At 41.0% G+C, this 22971-nt stretch overlaps 1 protein-coding gene across 1 annotated transcript in view; it reads left to right on the forward strand.

Moving 5' to 3' along the window:
• Positions 1–4589: 4589 nt before the first annotated feature.
• Positions 4590–22971, forward strand: part of LYPD6 (LY6/PLAUR domain containing 6) — a 121264-nt gene continuing 102882 nt past the window's right edge. The window contains exon 1 of the mRNA XM_045868900.3: positions 4590–4734. The gene's annotated coding sequence lies outside the window, so the exon portion shown is untranslated. The remainder of the gene's footprint in view (positions 4735–22971) is intronic.

Below are 22971 nucleotides of genomic sequence, written 5' to 3' on the forward strand. Positions count from 1 at the left end.
GACAGTGTTTGTCCCAATAGTCTGTACCTTTTATTACTGAGTAGTATTCTATTCTCGGGATGTCCTACAGTTTTATTTATTCCCCAGTTCAGGGACTTTGGGGCTGTTTCAAGATTTTAATAATAAAATTGCTATAAATATTTTGTTAGCAGGTTTTTGTATGAACATAGGTCTTTCGTTTCACTTGGGTAAAGATCTAGGAGTGGGAATATTGGGTCGTATGACTAAGCATATAGTGAACTTTATAAAAGCTGTGAAACTCTTTTTATTTTATTTTTAAAGATTTTATTTAGTCATTTGACAGAGAGAGATACAGCGAGAGAGGGAACACAAGCAGGGGGAGTGGGAGAGGGAGAAGCAGGCTTCCCGCGGAGCAGGGAGCCCGATGTGGGGCTCCATCCCAGGACCACCACCCAAGCCGAAGGCAGACGCTTAATGACTGAGCCACCCAGGTGCCCCAAAACTGTTTTTAAAGTGGCAGTACCATTTTGCATTAGCACGAGAAATTACAAGAATTTCTGGTTGCTCTGCATCCTCATCAGTATTTGGTATTATCAGTTGTGTGTGTGTGTGTATGTGTGTGTTTTAAGTCATTCTATTAAGTGTATAGTAGTATCTCATTGAGGTTTTAATTAGCATTTTACTAATGACTAGGGATATTGAGCATTTTTTGTTTGCACTTTGTCATCTGTATATCTTCTTTGGTAAAATGTCTGTTTACATCCTTTGGCCATTTAAAAAATTTGGTTGGTTGATCTTGTTGTTGTTGAGTTTTGAGAATTCTTTATATACAATGGCTACAAGTCCTGTGTCAGATATATGATTTGCAAATATTTTCTACCAGTCTTTCTTTTCATTCCTCAATAGTGTTGTTTGCAGAGCAAACATTTTGAATTTTGATAAAGTCCAATTTGTTTATTCTTTTATGGATTGTACTTTGTGTCTTTTAGCTTTGTATCTTAAAATTGGATTTTTATACGTTAAAAGCCAAATTTATAAAAAACAAAAGAATAAATTTCTCCCGGCAACAATACATTATCTACAAGTAGTACATTAGCTATTTCTTCTAAATGTGACATCAAATGAGAAGAAATTAGATCATTTATGTTGCCAAATTAGAACCAAATTAGAAAGATGAGACAAGGACCTAATGATACGAATTTTGAAAACTCAGAAATGAAGTCTTTTAGATTTTATACAATAATAGCATGTAAATACATGAAATAAGATGCTTCATGGGGATTTAAATACCCACTTACTTATTCGTCCATTTATGTAAAAAATTTTTACTAAGCATGTACTATGAGCCAGGCACTGTGGTCTGGATGGGGTTACATGGATGAATATGATGGGAGATAGAACTTTGGACAAACAAATCAACGGATTATAACACAATGTGCTAAGAATTATGGTTGGCGTATGTTCAAAGTAAACCATGCATTTTTTTTTTTTTTTTGCACATGAAGTGGTTTCATCACACTTATCTCCGTTTGCAATCATTTATCTGTGTGACTTGATTTAATGTTTGTCTCTCTCATGGTGTGTTCCAGCAGTATGAATACGATGTACGTTTGTTTCATTGTGGTTGGCACATAGTAGGAGCTGCATGAACAGTTGCTGGATAAATAAAATATTTGCTATTGAAGTACGGAGAGGAGGAGCTGCTAACCCTGCCCCTGTCAGTTTTGAGGACTTCATTAAAAAAGTGATATTTGAAATGGGTCCTGAAGCAGAGGTAGGAACTGCTTGGGGGCTGGGCACGGGGAAAGGAGGAAGAGAAGAGCAGCGTTCCTGCACTGTACAGTCTTAGCCATGGACATGTGAAGTCACATGATACAGGTGGGAAGGACAGAAAGTTGCAGGGGGGCAGGATCATCCTGTGTGGAGAAGTGTGGGGGGCAGGAGATGAGGCCAACATGGAAGGCTGGGGTCAAGCTGGGAAGGAAGGGCTTTGCTAACCAGGCTAGCTTTGAACTTCATAGCAATGAAGTTGGGGGACGGATGGATTTTAATAAGCTTTTTTTTAAATGATTTTATTTATTTATTTTAGAGGTGGGGGAGGGGCAAAGGGAGAGGGAGAGCAGAGAATCCCAAGCAGACTCCATGCTGAGACCCCAAGATCATGACCTGAGCCGAAACCAAGAGTCCAATGCTCAACCGACTGAGCCACCCAGGCGCCCCAGATTTTAAACTTTTCAGTGACACGATCACCTTAAGGAGAGAAGGCAGCATGGGGGCTGACTGGGTAGTAGAGGAGTTAAGGCTGTTGCTGAAGCTGATAAGAGATGACAGGGGTACTGGAGAGGTGGAGACAGAATTTATGGGACTTAGTGATTGATAAGATGTGAAGGGTAAAGTAGAAGGAGGATTTCATATTTTAGCTCTTACGATGCCTGAAGAGTATTGTGTTTGGAGTTAACATATTTAATTTTTTTCCCTGATTAGTATTACGTGTTCTTTAGAAAATATAGTAAAGTATAAGGAAAAAGACCAAAAAAAGCCATCTATTATCCTAGCACACAGAGATAACCACTGCTGACATTTCTAGGACATATCTCTCATTCTTTTAAAACACATTTCTGAAGAGAAATCCTAAGGATTCTAGCTCCATCAGGAACTCAGAGTCTCATTCACTCATGCGTTTTGAATGCAAATATTAAGTTTTGACTAAACTATGAGCTGAGCCAGTTTTGTAAAAAATCAAGTGAACTGGGTGGGTCAAGGGACAGGAACTCTGCAAGGAGGAATTTCTTTCCTGTAAACTAAGTGACAGCAATGACACCCAGGACATGCCCTTATGAGTACCAGATTCTAACTTGCAGAGGTAATCTGCTTAGTTGCTGAGGGACATTATCAGTTTCAGTTTGATTAATTCATGTTCAGCTCATTCAACATGCTGAGCCCTGCAGGAAGACAGCCCCACACTGATCACCTCCTGTGTGCAAAGGTTCTAAAGGAGTGCTAATTATTTTTGCCCATCTGAACCCTGAGCTGTGTAAACCTGGGCACATAAACTAAGTAAGAGAAAAATTTTCTGGGGCCAGGAGCTGTTGATCAAAAATATCTTATCCAAGTCCCTTCCAAACCGAGGGAATGGGAGGGAAGTTAAAAAAAAAAAAAGATATTTTAGAAACAAAACAGATGAACATAGGGGAAGGGAAGGAAAAATAAAATAAGAGGAAAACAGAGAGGGAGACAAACCATTAGACTCTTAACTATAGGGAACAAACTGAGGGTTGCTAGGGGGGTGGGGGGATGGGGTCACTGGGTGATGGGCATTAAGAAGGGCACTTGATGTAATGAGCACTGGGTGTTTTATGCAACTGATGAATCACTAAATTCTACCTCTGAAACTAATAATACACTATGTTAATTAAATTGAATTTAAATAAAAAAATTAAAAAAGACATTTTTACGTTGAGAGGGAGTAGATTAAGGGGAAGAGCAGAAGCAGGAAGATTCAGAGCAGGCCTACCTGAAAAAAGCTTGAAAAATAGAAAGTCCAAGGAGGAGAGAGAGGAGCCTCATAGATGGGCAAATGTACCTAAAGCGAAGGTAGTCTTGCAGGCCAGGTACCAGGCAGAGGTGGGGCGACAGGTGGGGGACCTTCCGGGGATCTTCTCTTCTTCTCTGGTCAACCCCTCCGCCCTCCCCCACCCCGCCCCCCGCTCGGGTAGTGCTCAGAGGGGGAGGAGGGAAAGGCTATGCTCCCTTTCCACTTTGAGGCTTTAGATTGAAAAGTCCAGGAGAGTGAAACCTGATTTACAACAAGGAAGAGGAAACTCAATACCTCCCGAGAGATTGGCGGGGGCGGGGGTGGAGGGTGCCTTTACCTGGAGTAGGGTTTGGCAGAGGGTGGGAGAATTATGCCTATCAAAACCACAATTAGATTCCCACTTTCTCAGGAAGACCTGCCTCCCAGGCTTTCTCCCATCGGTCCATCGTCCATCCCGCAGTCTTTTCTCCTATGACAAAGTCAGAAGGTCTAGGTCTGCCCTGGGTTCAGAGCGGGACTTGATTTCCAGCTCTTAGGTGCTGCGGCTTTCGCGCGGCCTTGGGGGTGGCCAGGAGTAGGATTTGGTTGGGGCCATTTCACACTGCCAAGCTTTCCATCACTCAACTGCTAGCCAGGGTGAGGCGAGCGGCGTAGGGGGTCGCTCACAGGAAGGAATCGGTGCAACCTGAGCAAACACTGCTGGTTTGGAACGCTCACTGGGAACTGCCTTCAAGGGCAGGTCTCAAATCCTCTCTGTTCCGCCACCGAACTCGGCGGACTCCCTCTGCCAGCCAGAGCGCGGAGCGGGGCGCCCCACCTGGGCCGGGCGGTCTGCTCCTGCGGGCTGGAGTTTGTAGACTTGGCGCTCAGGCCGACTCTCCCGGAGTTGGGTCGAGCGCGCCGGGCCAATGAGCGCGCCCCGCGGAGGGCTCGGCTCCCCCCCCGCGCGCTGATTGGTCCCGCGGCCCGCGAGGCAGGGCTGACCGGCCGGGGCGGCAGGCGCAGGCGAGTGCCCGGCGCGAGTGGGAGTGGCGCGCGCGCCCCCCGCCGACCCCCGCCCCTCCCCGCCGCGTTCCGTCTCTCCCTCCTCCTCCCTCCCTCCCTCGCTCCCTCCGCGCACTCCCCGGCTCCGGCCGCGCGCTGCCGGGGCTCCGCATTGCACACTCTGGGGGCGCCGCAGTGTTCGTGGGATGGGGCAGCGGGCTGCCGCTGGCGGCCGGAATCCGCGCGCAGCCCGGGTGAGTAGAGGCGGGCTTCCCGGGAGAGCACAAAAGGAGACTGGGTTGGTGCCAGCGGCCCTAACTAATGCGGTTCTGGGCCATTCAGGCAGTGGGCTTAGTCCCCGGAACTATCCAGTGCTAAGACACCCGCCCCCGCCCCTTCGCGGGGCCAGCGGAGCTGGGGTCCTCGCCTCCGCATCCCGCTCCGGTGCTCTGTCCCCGAGTGGGAAGCCGGTACTGAGCGCAGCCTGGGCAGGTCTAGAGGGGCGTGTGTGTGCGTGTGTGTAGTGCTGGCTCACAGGGGGTGGGATGGAAATGTCAGGCGCTGACAAGTTAAACGCTGGAGGAATCCTTCCCAAGAGTAATTCAGCACCTTCTCAGGGCCAAGTGTACGTCCACTAGGAACTCCAGCCGGAGGGAGTTACTGGGACGCGGAGTGGCGGCGCCCCACATGTTGCTGCGGGGGGTGGGGTGGGGGTGCCGATGGCCTGGCTGCGCCCACCCGGGGCCGCTGCCCCAGATGCGGTAAGCTGGGGCTCCTCCAGCCGTTGCGGGAATTCTGCAGGCCCTCCGACCACCCACCCGGGCGACTCGGCGAAGGGGCAGTCCACCCACCGAGCTAGGGCTTCGCCAGGGCTTGACTTGGCGTTGTGTTTTTCTCTCTGGTAACAGCAGTTCAGTTGATTTACATTTGGCTAAACAGTCAATTTTAGCCTAAAGCTCTCTATCTGTGGGTCTGTCTGACCCATTCTGACCCCCACCACAGTCTCATTAGCTCTCCTCCCCTCCCCACTCCCCACCCCAGGCATCTACCCCTCTCCTCACTTCGCGGTACAAAACTTGATGTTTCTACGTGATGGTATCTGGCGTGGTCTCAGGTATCTTAAGTGTCACAATCATTTGCCATTTCCTAGGGTACTACGAGGGCTCTTAAAATTTTGGCGGGGGGGGTGTTGAGCGGGCAGCAGATCTTTGGTAGCGATTTGTTGGTAGAATAGCATTGACCTCCCAGAGCATACGACAAAAAGAATGTTAAGCTTCTCCATCCGGTAACCTACCCAAAGTGTGACCTCCAAAATTCAATTTTCTTTGTGGGAGACTAGGGAGTTTAGATTCTCCAAGAAGCTTATTTCTTGTTAAATTGAACTATGGTGACATACACTCTGTTCTGCTCTGCTCTGGCCAGCCATTGCAGATGCCATGATATTATTAGAGCAATTCCCTTAAAGCCATTACATTTTCCTTCGAGTGAGAGGACTCAAGATAGCTGCTTAAAATTTTGGATCTGCACCTTATTTCTCTAGAAGACATTAATGGTTCCTGTATATGTGCTCACGTGAACCAAGTTTGCAAAAGATATTTGTGCAATCGTCCATGAAATGGCTTAATGGACATTTATGTTAAACCCATTTAAATGTAAAACATCTATCTGTTTTCAATTTTAGTTTCCACCTTGACCAAAGGCACCAGACTGAAACAGGACTCAAAAGAGGCTTCCTTGTTTAAACAGAGGTTTTATCGAACTCTAGTCCTCAGAGCACACAGTAAGCTTTCCGAGCTTGTAGGTACACAAAGGCTGTTAAAAATTGTGAATTGGTTCTTTGGGTTAAAAATATCAGAAATGCTTCCAGACCAAAAAAAGGCAGATAGGATTCGTGGGTCTGTATTTTGAAGCTGTTGACAGTCTTTTTAAGATGAATGTTTATATTACAGAATGCATAAATGGGGCTGATTACGGGCAAATAATGTCAAGTAAAAAACCACACCGTATGTTGTATCATGTTATACAGTTTACACGGCACACTGAGATCTGCTATTAGAGTGTCTGTGAGGAAGTCATATTTTTGTCACCCCCATTTTACAGGTAGATAGCTGAGGCTCTCAGAGATTATGATTTTTCCAAGGTGAATAGTAGAGTTCAAGTTTTTTTCTATTTGCTTACTTCCATTGCTCCCTCCCTTCCTCCCTTCCTTCATGTGGGCTACCTCTTCAGTGTTTTCCTACTTCTAATTTTTACTATTTTTAGTATTTTTTTTTTTTTTTTTTTTTTACTTTTTACTATTCAACCTGTGGCTTCAGGACCATTATGTACCATTCCCAAAAAGGTTTGCTCTCTGCTGAATATCATTTAACTCCCACTAAGATGTAGGCTGATAAGGATTTAAGGAGAAAGCTAATATTTTTAAGGAACTATCCTTTTCAAAGTGGCATATTATTTTTGTTAATGAATTGTTAAATATATAAGTAATCAAAACCCTAAAGAATGATGTCCAAATGGTAGTGTTTCAGGAAAAATCAAGGGACTGGTAGTGACAGAGATGTTTGTAACAGTGACAGAAATATGTAAGTCTCCCACTTTATAAGCAGAAGCTCCTCATAAACTCTATAGACAATTACAAGGAAGCCCTAATAAATGATCATTTCATTAGTGCTGTCCTTATGTTAAAAAGAACTGACAAAACAGATTACTTAAATAAACCCAGAACCACTCAGGAAAAAAAACCAAACACCCATTTATCAAAAGTCCTGAAATCCTCATTAACTAGTGTACAAATGCAACAGAAGATATTGATTAGAGAGAAATCCTGTTTTTACTTGCATAGTTAGCAATAAGGAGCATACAGATCTCTATCTATCTGTCTGTCTGATTATTTATTAAATACCCATCATTTGCAAATCTTTTCTTGGGAGATTATTGCTCACAATATTTATTTGTGACATTGCATAATATTTGTTAAGATAAATAGAATTAGTTTTGTTTGCCTTAATGTAGGTAAGTATTGAGTTTACTAGTAATATGTCCTAGTTAAGTATGTGGGCTTTGGAAGCAAGTCTTGGCTTCACATACTAACTGTGGGACCTCAGAAAGTGATTGAATCTCTGTGGTTCAGAGAGGCACATAAGAAAATATGTAAGTTTTCTTATGTGTAAAGCATGTGTAGTAATGACACCTACCTCATGCAGTTTTTCAGTTTATCCATATGGCAATATTCAGTGAGCATCTACTAAATGCCAGCACTGCTGTAGGTGCTAAGGATACATGGACAAACTCCTTGCCAATGATGTTTACAGTCTAGTAGTGCCTGAGAATTAATGACACGATGCATGTCAAACGCTTAGCATGGAACATGACACCCGGTAAATGCCCCATGATTGTTAGCTCTTGGTATCATGTGTTCATTCTGGAAATGTTCGCTGAGTGCCTTGCAGATGCAATGCAGATTGGACCACATAATGAGGAATATATATTTATATATTTCAATTCAATTCAATATGATATTATAATAGGAGAGAGGACTCCAAAGAAAGTACATAATCAGTTCTCTGAAAGATAATTCAATGCAGACATGAAAGAGGAAAAAATGGAAATAAATATTTAAGAAATTAAATTACCCAGAGAAAAGTGGGGAGTATATGAATTTCCTTATGGGAACTTATGATGAAAAAATAAAGGTCTTGTATTCAAGCTATTTGAAACACTGATTACATAGGAAAAAAATAAAAAGAGCTCTTACTTAGATATATGTAATGAAAAAGAAATTTTTGAAGGGTCAGATTACTGAATCAAGCTTGCAAAGGGCGACAGATCCCAGGCACACAAAAATGAGATAGCCAAAAATGAATTTGAAAAAAATCCTTGCAGTGGATTCCTAACACAATAGCAAAGGACTCTTAAATACTGTGAAATGAGAGTTGTAGAAGCACCTGGCTTACATCATACCAAGCATATACTCAGAGATAAAATAAAGAATATGGGGTAAATGAATTCCTTGCTTCACCTTTTGCTGAGTAATATTCTTACACCCAGGTTTTCTCAAGCAATAATCACATTGGAGGAAATAGAACAAATGATAAGTACTCAGGATATTGCAGATCTAATCCACAGACTAAACACAGAGAAATCACTAAGACCAGGTGGCCATTACCCAAGTGTGTTGAAGAAACTTAGTGTGTAAGTGACAGCTCTCTGGGGCATTGGCTGGTATCCTTAGGGTTCCTGTCAGGAAAAGGGTTTCAGGGAGGACCCTGAAGCCATCAAACCAGATCCGTGTCTCCATGGACAATTGGGAGATGGGTATTCAAAGCCAACATGGATGGCAGCAAATGCAACATATTTTATAGAAAGGGGGAATAATGGATTCAAGTTAAAGGAGGAAATATGTTTGTGACTACAGTGTTGCAGAAAATATGATATTTTTAAACTTTTAAAAAGCCTAGCCAGATTTCAAATCCCAGTTCCCTCCCTATTCATGACCTTTTTATTTGGCCAAGAAGCAAGAAACAAAGAGTGAAGATAAATAGACACTCCTCTGAGTGGACAAATAGACTCTTCCAGGAAGTAGTTTGGGAATGATTTTATTTAAACTTTTATAAATGTTCACAGATGGCATGCAGTTCTTATGAGTAAGAAAAAATCAAGCTGATAAACTTGAACCATAGGATTAACTTAAAAGACAACCTAAATGGGAAGAAAAATAATAGAAGATTAAAGGCAAAATAGAAGATTGAAGATAAGTGTACTCAGGAAAAGCAATCCCAAGTACATTTATAGGAGATGGTTTTAAATTCTATTCCTATCAGCAGTCAACAAAGCTGGATAATATTCTCTTAGCCCTCTAAAGAAAAGTGTGTCCACCAAGTTAAAGTCAATATTAAGAGTAGGTTAGGGCGCCTGGGTGGCTCAGTTGGTTAAGCGACTGCCTTCGGCTCAGGTCATGATCCTGGAGTCCCAGGATCGAGTCCCGCATCGGGCTCCCTGCTCGGCAGGGAGTCTGCTTCTCCCTCTGACCCTCCCCCCTCTCATGTGCTCTCTCTCATTCTCTCTCTCTCAAATAAATAGAATCTTAAAAAAAAAAAGAGAGAGAGAAGAGTAGGTTATAAAACTCTGTTACTGTGATACCATTTTTTGAAAATGTGTTGAGTAAGTTTACATAAATCCTCTCTACTTATCTGTTCATTGATCTAGACAGAAAGCAGTGTATCACCATATTAACAGTGACTATCTCTGGGTAGTATGGGATTGCAAATGTTTTTATTGTCTTCTTTTACTTCAGTGTTTTCTAAATTTTCTACATTGAACATGTATCGCTCTTATAAGAAAAAGTGTTATGAAAATAGGATGGAGTGTTATAACCTCAGATTTCATACTGTTTGACTATAAGAAAGGCTTCTTTGATTATCATATCTATGTCTTCTGGAAATCTGTAGTTGCAAATTTTGCCCTGAGCTCCCTGTATATAAAAGGCAGCATGTGTGAGTACTTGTCTTGTATTTGCTATTAGGAAAAAGTGTGGTTGAAGATGAACACTTGTGCTCTCCTCTAGGTAACGAGAACTGGGAACTTGAAAGAGATTCATTCCATTTTTACCCTATCAGGATAAACAGAACCAAGTTATTGGGAGCATTGCTGACTCCTTTGTGGACTGTAAGCCTCATGAGGGTAGGGACCAAGTCTGTTTATTTCCCTTTGGACTTCACAACGCTTGCCTTGGTGCCCGGTACATGGCAGTCTCCCAGTAAATACTGGCAGATGTTTTGAATTGAGTGAAATGGATAAAGCTCCAATAGACTCCCAGAGATTTTAAATAAGAAGAGATCCTAAGGTCCCTTTTATCCTTTTAGGTCATATGACTCATTCAAGTCTTAATTTAATTGTGATCTGTAAGTCATCCTGACATTCCTTGTACTGTACAACCCCTGGGCCACAAAAATGGTCTGAGTTGGTTATTGGATCCTCTGGCTTATTCTTGACTTTTGATCCAGATCCTGTCACTTAATTCTATCTCTTTCATTTTTTTCCTGTGTTTTTGGAGTTTGTTTCTTTCATTGGCTCTAGATTTTACCTTCCTCTCAGGCCTGGACTTGGGATCACCACCTTCCTTCCTTGATTTGGACTTCCCAAGTGAGCTCTGCCCCTTCCTGGTAAGCTAGAATCTTTGCAAGAGAGAAATGTATGCCGTGAACTATTAAATGTTCACAATTCAACACAACACCAGATCCCTAGAAGAAAACTGGGAGTCAGTGTTTTTCTTCACCAACATCCTTCAGAGCAAAAAGTTGCTATGGTCAAAATAATAATATATCTGGTTTGTCAGAGTCTTAGTGGAAGAACAGATGAGTTTATCTTGTTATTATATAAAATCTGATATATATGTTACTCCATGCAACTCTTTTTTAAAAAAAAAATTTTTAATTTAATTTATTTATTTATTTAGACAGCATGTGGGGGGAGGGGCAGAGAGAGAGGGAGAGAGAGAAACTTAAGCAGACTCCATGCTGAGCACAGAGCTAAACACCATCTCCATCTCGTGGCCCTGAGATCATGATCTGAGCTGAAACCAAGAGTCAGGCACTCAACCGACTGAGCCACTCAGGTGCCCCACTGCATGCAACTCTTATTATCATTCCTCAAGGAAAATAGACATGAAGGAATCAGATAAGAGCACTCAAATGATCAAGTCAGTGCTCAGAATTGTGAATGAGCACTTGGGGAAGGTGGCTAGTATCTGATGACAGAATATAAAGAAAAGAACACTGCCGGGAAAGATAAAGGCTCAAGGGATAGGACCCTTGTCTATATTTAGTGAAAGTTCCTGTAATGCCTATTAGAAGATCTCCTTAGATTCAACTAATCTGACTGTAGGACTACCACAGATCACGCATGGCACCAGTGTAACCAGAAGACCATAGGCTGGGAACCACAGCTTGCACTCAGGGATTCCTTTGTGGGAGTCCTTGTAGCCGCTCATGGAGCACAGCTCAGGCGTAAGGAGATGAGACTAACATTGGACAGGTGTGGGAGTCATCTTGGCCTAGAGGCCTCATGCTCCTGGGAGCTGATAACTTCTTGTAACAACTGCCTAGACAAAGCTTCCAGGACTCCACAGGGATGTGCCCAGTTTTCAGAATCATGGCAGTCAGAGATACCCCAAGTATGATGTCCCCATCAGGTGATTTTGCTCAGCCTACCAATTAGGGGTCAGAGTTACCATAACTAGTAACCTCGTTGACTTTTTTACCCTTATCAGGTTGCTACAAAAGAAGAGCTAGATTGATACTGGAAGTCAAATTCTCACGTATACATTTACACATAGCATGAGCTTGGATTATTTTTCATGAAAGTGGAAAACTAGAGCTAGAAAACATCTGTTGGCATTTGAAAGCAAGGGACTTTGGACAGAAAGTAATAAGCCCAAAGACTGTGTAATACCCCCATCCCCACCCTGCCCTCCCAGCTGCTCAGCCTCATTCTCTCTCCTGCCAAGAGGGCATGCAGGCTAAAATTAAAAATAGGTTCAAGAAACATGTGGGTATATATGTGAGTGATTACCACATAATAGGTTGTCAGGAGAGACAGAAGTACTGGGCACGGAATCTTCATCTTTTGACAGACCTTTCAGAAGCCATAGATGTAAGAGTTCTTAAGCCCAGAATTGTCCTACTGTCTCTGCCATGAGAAAGAAAATCAAGATTGTTACCTGAATTATCAAAACAAGTATCGTTAAGCATTCTAAATGATTAACAATATAGTTATTGTGTTTGAGCGGCAGGATTTTGAGTGACCATTTTCAAAAATACATTTCTTAATGTTTTTATTCACAAAAAGCAGGAGAAATAAAGATTGCATTATTCTCATCTCACTTTTTCCTTTTCAGTACTGAATCGTATAATAAGTTAGCAAATGTACACATTATTTAAGTTTCCATCAAGACATCTAGAAATACTAGTTCCTTTATGCCATTAAAGCAATTTAGATAATGTATACACTTACTTGCCCTTATAATAATAGCATTTATTATCCCCTACTTTTTGTTTGTATGGCTTTTCATCTACAGTGCTCTATGTATTTGTGTGGGATTATGTTAATTTTGCATTGGCAGAGAAGCAGAGCCCAGTAAAGGTTAGGGGTCTAGGCTCTCCTGGGTTGTAATTCTGCCCCACCAGTTGCCAACTGTGTGACCTTGGGCAAGTTATTTAGTTTCCTCCAGTTTAACTGGTTGCCATTAACTAGCTGGGTGACCTTTAGCAAGTTAGTCACCCACTGTCTGAATTTCATTTGCTTCAACTATAAAATCAAAGGGCTGCACCAATTAAACTTTAGATTCCCAGGTGAGTAGGAACCTATATATATATATATATATTTGCCATTTAAAATTACCCATTATGGGTGCCTGGGTGGCTCAGTTGGTTAAGCGACTGCCTTCAGCTCAGGTCATGATCCTGGAGTCCCTGGATCAAGTCCCCCATCGGCCTCCCTGCTCGGCAGGGAGTCTGCTTCTCCCTCTGGCCCTCCCCCATCTCATGTGCTCTCTCTCATTCTCTCTCTCTCAAATAAATAAATAAAATCTTTAAAAAAATAAAAAAATAAAATAAAATTACCCATTAATGCTGATCTAATAAAATAATTTTGGGCAACTGAAAGTGTGGCATGATGTTGGTATTTAGACCAAACTAAATTAACCAGAGTTCTTGGCTTCTAAGAGCTGAGATCTATAATAAATAATTTAAAAGATCTAGCACATATCCCTGGAATTTGTTCTTTTCTTGCTCTGTAGATCTTCACTGTTCTTTGACTTGATTACTCATGCGGAATACATTTAATTTCTTAGAATTTTTCTATCTGGAAGAGGAAAAAAGCTCACTTTCAAGTGTTCTAAAAATGTTACCACTTAAAAATACTGACTTTAATAGAAGTAATATTCTGCATTTACGTAGTATCTTTCCATATAAGATCAAAGGACTGGTAGTAGAAGTACATGGTTTTTCTTTTATGTATAACTTCATAGAAGAATTTTCTTTTACGAAATTCTTTTAATTCATATTCCCAATCACCCACCTGAGTGAATTCCCAGAAACTTTTGCAGCAGTTCTGACTCGTGGTCAGGAATGTCCTTACATCCATTATTTGCCAGTTGACAATCCTTTTCATCCTTCAAGGCCTAGTTCATGTGCACCCTTCCCACAGAAACCTTTTCTCCTGATTCTCCTCTTATCAGTAAAAATTCTACTCTTATGCTTGTTTTTCATACCCACGTGTCTCTTACATTTAGCTCATTATTTTCATAATGTCTCATTACTCTTGAATGCTAGCATAAGCATATTGTCTTACACAGAGTAATCCCTCAATAAATATGTGGACTAGAATTAACACTTTCACAGAGAAAAAGCTGTAAAGATCGGGATGGGGGCATTACAAAAGATTGGTTTAGATGGGAGGGATGGATTGATTTGCTAAATTTACTTGGCTTCACTTCTCTGCCAATGGAAAATTTAGTCTGTGGATGTCCACAAAGAACGAATACCACAAGCGGTGACTGTTCTCTTCAGAGACACTTCCCTACTTTTGTTTCCTAGAAATACCTTCTAGGTATTGAGGTTTATATGGAACAGACTCTAAGCCATTAGTCACCATGACCGAAGACTTGGGAAAGATAGGTGTGCCATCTTCACGAGTGGAAATAAAAAATTGGCTGATCACACTTTCATACTAAGCTGTACTGTGTTTTTTAAAGTGCATAGATCATTTCTGTTCAAAACAACAGAAATATTGAAGGAAGAAAATCATTCTCCTTCCTATCACCCAAATTTATTATTCATATGTAATTTCTTACCACCTCAATAGTATTCTTTGTCTCTAGGTTACATGATGGCTGCCTAACTATGTATATTGCATATGTTCAGTGTGTTTGATCCTTATTCTAATAGAATAAACGAGGGGACAGTATATCAAATGTGCTATATATAGGTAAATATATACAAAATCTTTCTATGCTTTGAAAAACTCTTTTACGAGCCATCTCCCACATGGCCCCCTTCTCATAGAAGAGAGTCACATGCATAGTTAGGGCGGGCACTTTTAAAATGGAGACCTAGACAAGGCAAGATTTAATCTCTAATAGTCAATGTTCTTCTTCCTGTTCCATTGTCATAGATCGGAATCATAGCCAGCTGATTTAAAATGTTGTTTTAAGGAGCACCAGGTGAGATGTGGCAGGATCAACATCTACTCCACCCAGTTCTGAGAAACAATTCTGGGTTCATCTTCCACTATTGCCAGTGTTTTTCTTTGGTATAGCCAAGCCAGGCAAGTGATGATCAACAGGATACAAAAGACATTTTTCCCACCAAAGCTATTTAGAGGTGCAGCTTTCTAAATGAAGGACAATACATAGCATATAATGGAATAGCATTAAAAAAAAAAAAATACATTTTGTAATGGTACTTTCTTCTCAGCTTGGGAACTATCTGGGAAAGACCTTTGCCAGAAGGGGTAATTTCCAGCTAGGCTGAGAAAACTCAGGAAATGCAGAGTGCTATATAGCACCTAGAGGACATTGCAGGCATGTGGGTAAACTCCTCTCCTGTAGCTTCTGGGTCGCTCTGACATGGCAGGAAGGTTTCCGATCTCTCCAGGAGAAACACTGTATTGAATAAGTTTGACCATGGAAGATGGAAAGGAAAAGAGTAAAGAAAAGAAGGAGCTAAAGAACTGAACAATAAGGATAGGATCATCTACTTTATGATCAGTTTGAGAAAACGTTCCCTATCCTGTCTGATTCCAGTCTTACCTGGGGAAGCCCTACAATAAATGTAAGTAAATTTGAGGAGAAACACAAAGCTCTATTTGCCTTAAATTATCTGCTGTGGTCCTGCCGGCCTCCATGAAAGCCACTCCCTGGTAAGTCGTTGTTAAAAGGCTTGGGGTAGGGTGTGGGAAGAACACACTCACTAATGAATGAGTCTGAGCTACACGCATTGGTCAAGTAGACAAGTAGAAGTTGAGGGAATATAAGAGTCTGAGGGGAATGAGACAGAGATTCAGGAGAGGCAAGCATTTTGCAGTGAGGTATGAGTGGAAAGGAAAGATGCTGGGCTCTCTGCTTATTCCCCACTTTTATCTAAACTCCAGTCATGCTATTCTGACTTATCAACCACTAATTACCAGATCTTGGCCAAACAAGTTAACTTTGAATGTCAGTTTCCCCATCTGTAAAATGATTATACAAGATCAGCACTTCTAGAACAGGATCTGCTAGAAGAGACACCAGTTTTGTGGAATGTTGAAGGCAGAAAAAAGTGTGTGATGGTCCAATATGTTTGAGAAACAGTGGGTTGAATAATAATGTATTTCTTTAAGTTGCAAGACTTCAGAACCTTTAGTAACTGAATATCATCCTAATGTCTGAAAGGAGATGTACTACTCAGTGAACCCTAAACCTGGTTGACAATAGCACCCCCTTTGAAGGCACATCTTGAGGGTCAGTGTTCAGTACCACACGAGATACTTGGTTAGCTGATGTCTGAGTTTCTTCTGGGTTTTAAATTCTCTGAATCTACAGTTAGTTTGTCTCTCTTCTGTTTCTTTTCTAGCTAGCTCCTGCCTCTTATCTAGAAGAGTTTGTGTGTTGTGTATAAACCTTTTGATAAAAAATGTACTCTGTTAGAAAATCCCTACATCTACTTTAAGAGAGGAGCACGGCAAGATAGTGTAAACCTGCAAGGTAGGCATTTTCCTCATTACTTTTATATTTTAGACTACATAAAGTCACAGGCAGTCAAAACACAAATAATGACTTTCCCAAACACACCCATACCCCCACCCACACACCCTTAACAAAAATATTGAAACATTTATGCTAATAGAGGGGATGATATTTCAGAAAAGAACAGTTTGCAAAAGACACATTTTATTCTGACAGAGGCATTTCTGAGCAAAGCAGTGCAATTAATCACAGAGCTTTAACAGCAAGATGAAAAGACAAATACTCAATGAATACAAAATGGGCACTGCTCTTCCCTTCATCTTCAGGATTACAGAAGATGTTTATCTCACCTTGCCCCACCAAGACCGATCTTTGATTTTTTTTTATTTGGCTCCTGCCAGATTCACCCTTTGCTTGATGAGGACCTGGTAAAGAAGCTGCAGTGTTCTGAGGATGGAGGGGAGGCCCTTATAGATGTTCAGGGGATAACATGGCTAGGTCTGGATTTCGCCTTTTCCTACTGAAATAGCTCCACCTGCAGAGGTGGTAGGGGGTGGGGGAATACGTGGTGGCCATCTGTAATCTCTTGGGTTGAAAGAAGAACAAGAATTCACACTGGCTGTTTTTCATATTGTAATCATTGCCTTTGTGAATTCTCTAATGTTTGGCTCGTCTGAATCTCTGTAGGTTAGCCTCCAGGTAATTTACAGCAGACAACTTACAGTGGCCTATGAGTTTGGTTTTCTTCAGATGTTTTTTCAAAAAATAATTTATGAGGCAGTGTTAGGATATAAAAGCCAAAATCTGATACCAATTTCACTTTACAATTAAATTTACATGTTCTGCTATTTCTAAGTTTTAGTTATCTGTCCACCACTCTAAATTTTTAAGAATCTTTGTCAAGTGTTCTGTTGCTTGAACTCAAGCTTATCTCTGATGAATCATCAATATTCCCATTTAGTTATTCTTGTCTTGTTAAAAAAAGTTGGGATTAGCTGTATCCATTTAATTATATTTTTAAACTCTAAATTGAATTTTGACATTTGGTGGACAATTGATAAGTATTTCTTTTCCCAAATGAGAAAAGGTGTTTTATAATATTGGCTTAATTTGGAGGGCTCATGGTTCCTCACCTTGAGTTGTCTTGGCAAAGATTCCAAATCATGCTGTGCTCCAGTTTTTGAATTCAACTCTCATTTTTTTAGAGGCCACCTTTCCTGTTCCCTTAAACTTATGCATGGTGCCTTAGTTCACTCATCGTAAGCCCTGGCTCATAGTAGATAGATACTCACTAGATGTTTGATGAGCAGAGATTCTCCCTACTCAGTCAGTGCTTGCCAAATAAATGTACAGATCAGCGCATGAACAGTGCTCCCTATAATTGTCACCACTGTCTTGCCAGTCATGTAATCATTACCTGACATACAACCCTATGTTTCTTAACAGTTGGAAGTACATTTTTATAACCTGCAAATAGGATGCTAGTGTCTAATGTTTATTTTCCGTTTTTTAAAAAAATACACAGATAAAAGAATTCTACTTAGAAGTTCTTGTACAAAATAGAAGAGATGTATCTGAACGGTTGGTTCTGTACTGCAGCAGCTCAGTGAACTTTGGAAGAGATGAGGGTCCCTTCACGAAGGGATGAACCTATGGGCCTGAACCTAAGTGCCATAAAAACACTAGGTAGGATTTGTTTTGACGTGTTATGGCATTCCCCTTTTGGGACACTCGATCATTTTATGGATGAAGGATTTCCATAAAGCTTTCTGCATAATCTTCAAATTATCTTTTTTTTATAAAGATTTTATTTATTTATTTGAGAGAGAATGAGAGAGAGAGAGCATGACGGGGGGAGGGTCAGAGGGAGAAGCAAGCTCCCTGCTGAGCAAGGAGCCCGATGTGGGACTCGATCCTGGGACTCCAGGATCATGACCTGAGCCGAAGGCAGTCGCTTAACCAACTGAGCCACCCAGGTGCCCCAATCTTCAAATTATCTTATGTGAAAAAGAATCTAGTGTGTAGTTGGTCTATAGTTGATTGTTGACGTTTTATAGGCAACGCTCTCGACGTGTAGAAAGATTGAACCGTTTCTGAGACTTATTGACTAGTACGTCTCCCTTGTTAAAGTCTAGTTGCGTGGGAGATAACAGGGTGCACATGGTGGGGGAAGGGGAAAGGCTCTTTCTTTCTCTGTTGTACTGACCCAGTTTTGTAATTCCCTAACAGTTTGTCTCGGTCATCACCATTCTCATTGCTTGGCAGTGTTGTTGATTTATTAAAAGCACTTGTCCATTTTAATAACCAACCTAATGGCAAAAAAACCAAAACCAAAACCAAAAAAAACCACAACCCAAATGGCTTGTTTTGGGGCTTGGCATTGAAATTTTATTTGCTGTAATTTCCCCAATAAATGACAGCATTGAGGTTTCCTCTTCCCATCTTTTTTGAGCAGGTAGTTGTATCTGTTTTTTGGCAGCACTTAAGAAGCTGTCTCTTATTGGTGATTTTGAGAATTGTTCATACTTGAATAGAGATTATGAGCTTAAGTTTAAATAGCTTTGAAATCTTTTAAAAATTGTTACATCTTTTAATATTGCATCACCACTGTCTACATTTAACATGTCCAACAATTTGAATGACCTAATATTTTACATTTGCCAATGTAAACATAGCAGTAATCAGGCAGCAAGTACTTTTCTCTGGGCCCTATCCAGGGATATAAAAAGGAACAGTAAGACATGGCAACCGTCCTTATGGGACTTGTAATAGGCTTCTCTTTTTCTCTTTAAATATTTGAGGATCAGCTTGTGTCAGTCACAGTTCAAGGTGGAAACACAATGGCGAATGAAACAGGCAAAAGTCTCCGGGGAGAAAGCAGTGAATAAGGCTCACATAATCCCTGGCCCCTTAGAGCCTGCAGTCTACAAGGGTGGAGGCAGAAAATAAGGAAATAAATAAGAAAATATGCAGTATGTTAGATGGTCATAAAAGCTATGGAGAAACTAAAGTGGGGAAGAGGGAATGTCTGAGGTGGACAGGAGGCAGTTGGTAACTTTAAATATGATGGTCATAGGAGACCCCATGGTGAAAGTTTCACATGAGCACTGGGACCAGGGAAGGGAGAGAGCCTTGGGGACCTCTGCAGGAAGAGCCTTCCAGGCAGAAATGCAAAGGTGCTGCAGGAACATCATGCCTCAATCTCAAAGCAGCAAGAAGACCAGTGTCAGGAGTGAAGTAAGCCAGAGGGAGAGTAGTAAAATGTCAAAAGCGTAAGGTGTCAGACCATCCATAATGCAGAGCCTTAGAGGTTATTGAAAGATATTCCTTCCTTTTCTTTCTTTCTTTCTTTCTTTCTTTCTTTCTTTCTTTCTTTCTTTCTTTCTTTCTTTCTTTCTTTCTTTCACGAGGGACTGAGTCAGTTGAGCCATTGGAAGACTTTGTATCAAGGAAAAACCTGATTAATTGTATGATTTTAAAAATCACTGGCTACTGTTGGAATAAATAATAGAAGGGAGGGAAGGTTGGAAGGAGGCTGTTGCAATTCAGATGATGTTGGCTTAGATCCATGTGGTTGCAGTGGAGGTGGTGAAAGGGCATTCTTTGACTATTTGGAAAGTGTGCAGGAGGTAAGATTTACTGAGGGTAGGATGCAGGGCATGAATGAGAGAGCAGAGTCAGATGGCTGATACCTGGAAGGATTGGGCTGTCATTTACTGAGATAGAAAGCCTGAGGAGGAGCAGATTCGGAAAAGGATCGGATGGGCTTTGGACATCTTACATTTGAGATACCTGTTAGGCTTCCAAGTGGAGATATGGAATAGGTGTTGGGACTATGGATGAGTTCTGGGGAGAGGTAATTTTGGGAGCTTCACTATCTCTGGGATAGTGAAGAAATGGGAGTAGATCCACAAACATGAGGCGATTAAATCAGGGTGTCAGAGCAGAAGGAGGACAATTAAGTTGCCAATGTACGATCCTTTATTATTTCCTGTAAGTACAGAGAGAAGTAGGAATTTGTGGGCTAGAAGAGATGAAGCCACTTTCATGGAAAGTGTGAGAATTGAACTGATCTATGCAGATGGGTAATATTTGGGTAGAAAGAATGAGAGGAGGGCATTTTGGTTAAAAGGTGCTAGAATTAGCAAATTGAAAGCACAATAAGATATCACCTCACACCAGTTACCATGGCTTATATCAAAAAGACAACAAGTGTTGGTGAGGATGTGGAGAAAAGGGAACCCTTGTAACAGTATGGAGGTTTCCCCTAAAATAAAAAATAGAAATACCATGTGATCCAGTAATTCCACAACTGGGTATTTACCTAAAGAAAATGAAAACAGTAATTTGAAAAGATATATGCACCCCTCTGTTTATTGTAGCATTATTTACAATAGCTAAGATATGAAAGCAGCCAGTATCCATCAATAGGTGAATGGATAAAGAAGAAATTGCTATATATAAATAGATATAAATATATCTATACCCATCTGTATCTATTTATCTATGTATCTATCTATATAATGGAATATTACTCAGCCATAAAAAATGAGATCTTGCCATTTGCAATGATGTGGATGGACCTAGAGGGTATTATGCTAAGGAAAATAGGTCAGAGAGAGAAAGACAAATACCGTGTCTTTCAGATACCATGATTTCACTTACATGTGGAATCTAAAAAAAAAGACAAAGCAGAAACAGAGCCATAAATACAGAGAACAAACTGGTGGTTGCCAAAGGGGAATGGGGTAGGAGGGATGGACAAAATGGGTGAAGGGGAGTGGAAGGTACAGGCTTCAGGTTATGGAATGAATAAGTCACAGGGATGAAAGGTACAGCACAGGAAATGTAATCAGTGGTATTGTAACAGCACTGTATGGTGACAGATGGTAGCTATGCTTGTGAGCATAGCATAACATATAAACTTGTCAAATCCTTAGTACCTGAGACTAATGTAACATTGTGTATCAATTATACTTCAATTGAAAAAAGAATACCACAGTTCCTTAATAGGAAGGTGATAAGGGAAAACATACCAAGATCACAGTAGAATTTTCTCACAAGTGGAAGGGGTAGGATTTCTAGTCTCTGGTCTGTATCCTAAAATTATGATATGCAAATGGTAAAGAGACTTGGTCCCATTAAAATCTTGAACATTTCCTGGCACTTTGCTAACAGCTTTTCCTCCTTATCCTTGCAGCTGGTGCTGCCTTATATTTTGTAGTAACTTGAAACTGACATGTGGGGAATTTTAAGTACATATGTTATCAAAACAGATGTTCCACAGACTTTATAGACTACCAGGAGGTCAGCTCGTCTTTCAGAAAGCAGCCTGGAATTTGAATTTAGTTACCCTCATAATTTTACATTCTCCAAAGTAACTATGTGGGAAATTTAAAATTTATTAGCAACTTTCTCTTGTTCTTAGATTTTAGAGACATGGCAATTTCAGTAAACCTGAAAAAAATTATACGCTGTGCTACGTAGAGGCAGATTATTGACCAACTTTACTTGCCTGGTGATAAATCTAAGGCACATAAGTATTTTATTGCTTTCTCAGGAACTTTGGACTCCTCCTTTATAAAGGAAAAAAATCCCGTTCTTTTTCCATGCAAAATGATAATTAAAGCAAAAATGAACTTCATAAATAATACAAAGGATGATGCGTTCAGAACAAATAGAGAAATTTCGCCTCTTGTTCCCTGTCCCCCTACTTTTTGCTAGAATCCAGACGAGAATCAAGCTTCTTTTTTATTCTGCATAAAAGTTTCTCACTTTGTTGCAAAGGCTGAGGACTTGGGCAAAACTCCCTGAGATAAGAAAAATTATGTATTTTTTTTTTTCATTTTACTTAAAGAACGCCTTTACAACAATGTGGTGTTGTTTGGCACAACCAGGTGTAATATTTCCATACCCCATTTTTTCCTTTGGGAAAGAGTAGGAGGCCTTGACAGTTTACCAGTCAAGCCTCATAGGTGTTGGCTGGAGAGCAGCAATCACTGAGAAGCACACTGGGCCCCACTAGCACTATCTGGTAGAACTTTCTAGTCTCTTCTGTGGTGACAGACATCCTGTATATCTGCACTGGCCAACATGGTAGGCACTAGCCACATGTGGCTTCTACCTGAAAAGTGGCTAGTGCAGTTGAGGAACTAGATTTTAAATTGTATTTATTTTTAATTAACTCAAATTTAAGTGGCCATACATGGCTAGGGCCCACTGTCCAATACAGTAGACTTGACAGTTTGTCTTGGGCTTTCTGGAGCGTGGAATGGGTAGGTGCCCAGTGTCCCCTTGCTGCGGCATCTCTACCCCTCAATGAGTGTCCGCAAGCAGGTCTTTCATGGAGGGACTCCACCTGGGGTTACTGCTAAAGAGTGCACGTGGTACAGGACTTTGTGAAATATCTCCTTCCTGTCCTTCACAGGGGTGAGGAGAAGGAACATAAAAAGGTAAAGTGATGTTAAATGAGATCAGGTATATGTCATGGTCTTAAAGATTCTTTTCTCACTAGGGTATTTAAAAAAATAGCCTATTTGAATATTTTACGATTGATTGTGAAAGAGAATGATCCTGGGCAGTAGTGTTTAGGGGTAACATTGTGAGAAACTCATTTTCCTCATGCCTTGAAGAATTCTGTGAGGGCCCCAATTTCTTACCCTGAGGAGGATTTCTTGTTTATAAGGAGCACTCTTGAGATTCTTATTAATTTCTTGAGTTTGAGAGTGGATTATTGAAGGCTTACTGTGTGCTTTCGCATAAATGCCAACAG

This window comes from Mirounga angustirostris, unplaced genomic scaffold (assembly GCF_029215605.1).
Source record: "Mirounga angustirostris isolate CCGP_5_RB_7025 unplaced genomic scaffold, mMirAng1.0.hap1 SCAF_3, whole genome shotgun sequence".
Classification (NCBI taxonomy): domain Eukaryota; kingdom Metazoa; phylum Chordata; class Mammalia; order Carnivora; family Phocidae; genus Mirounga; species Mirounga angustirostris.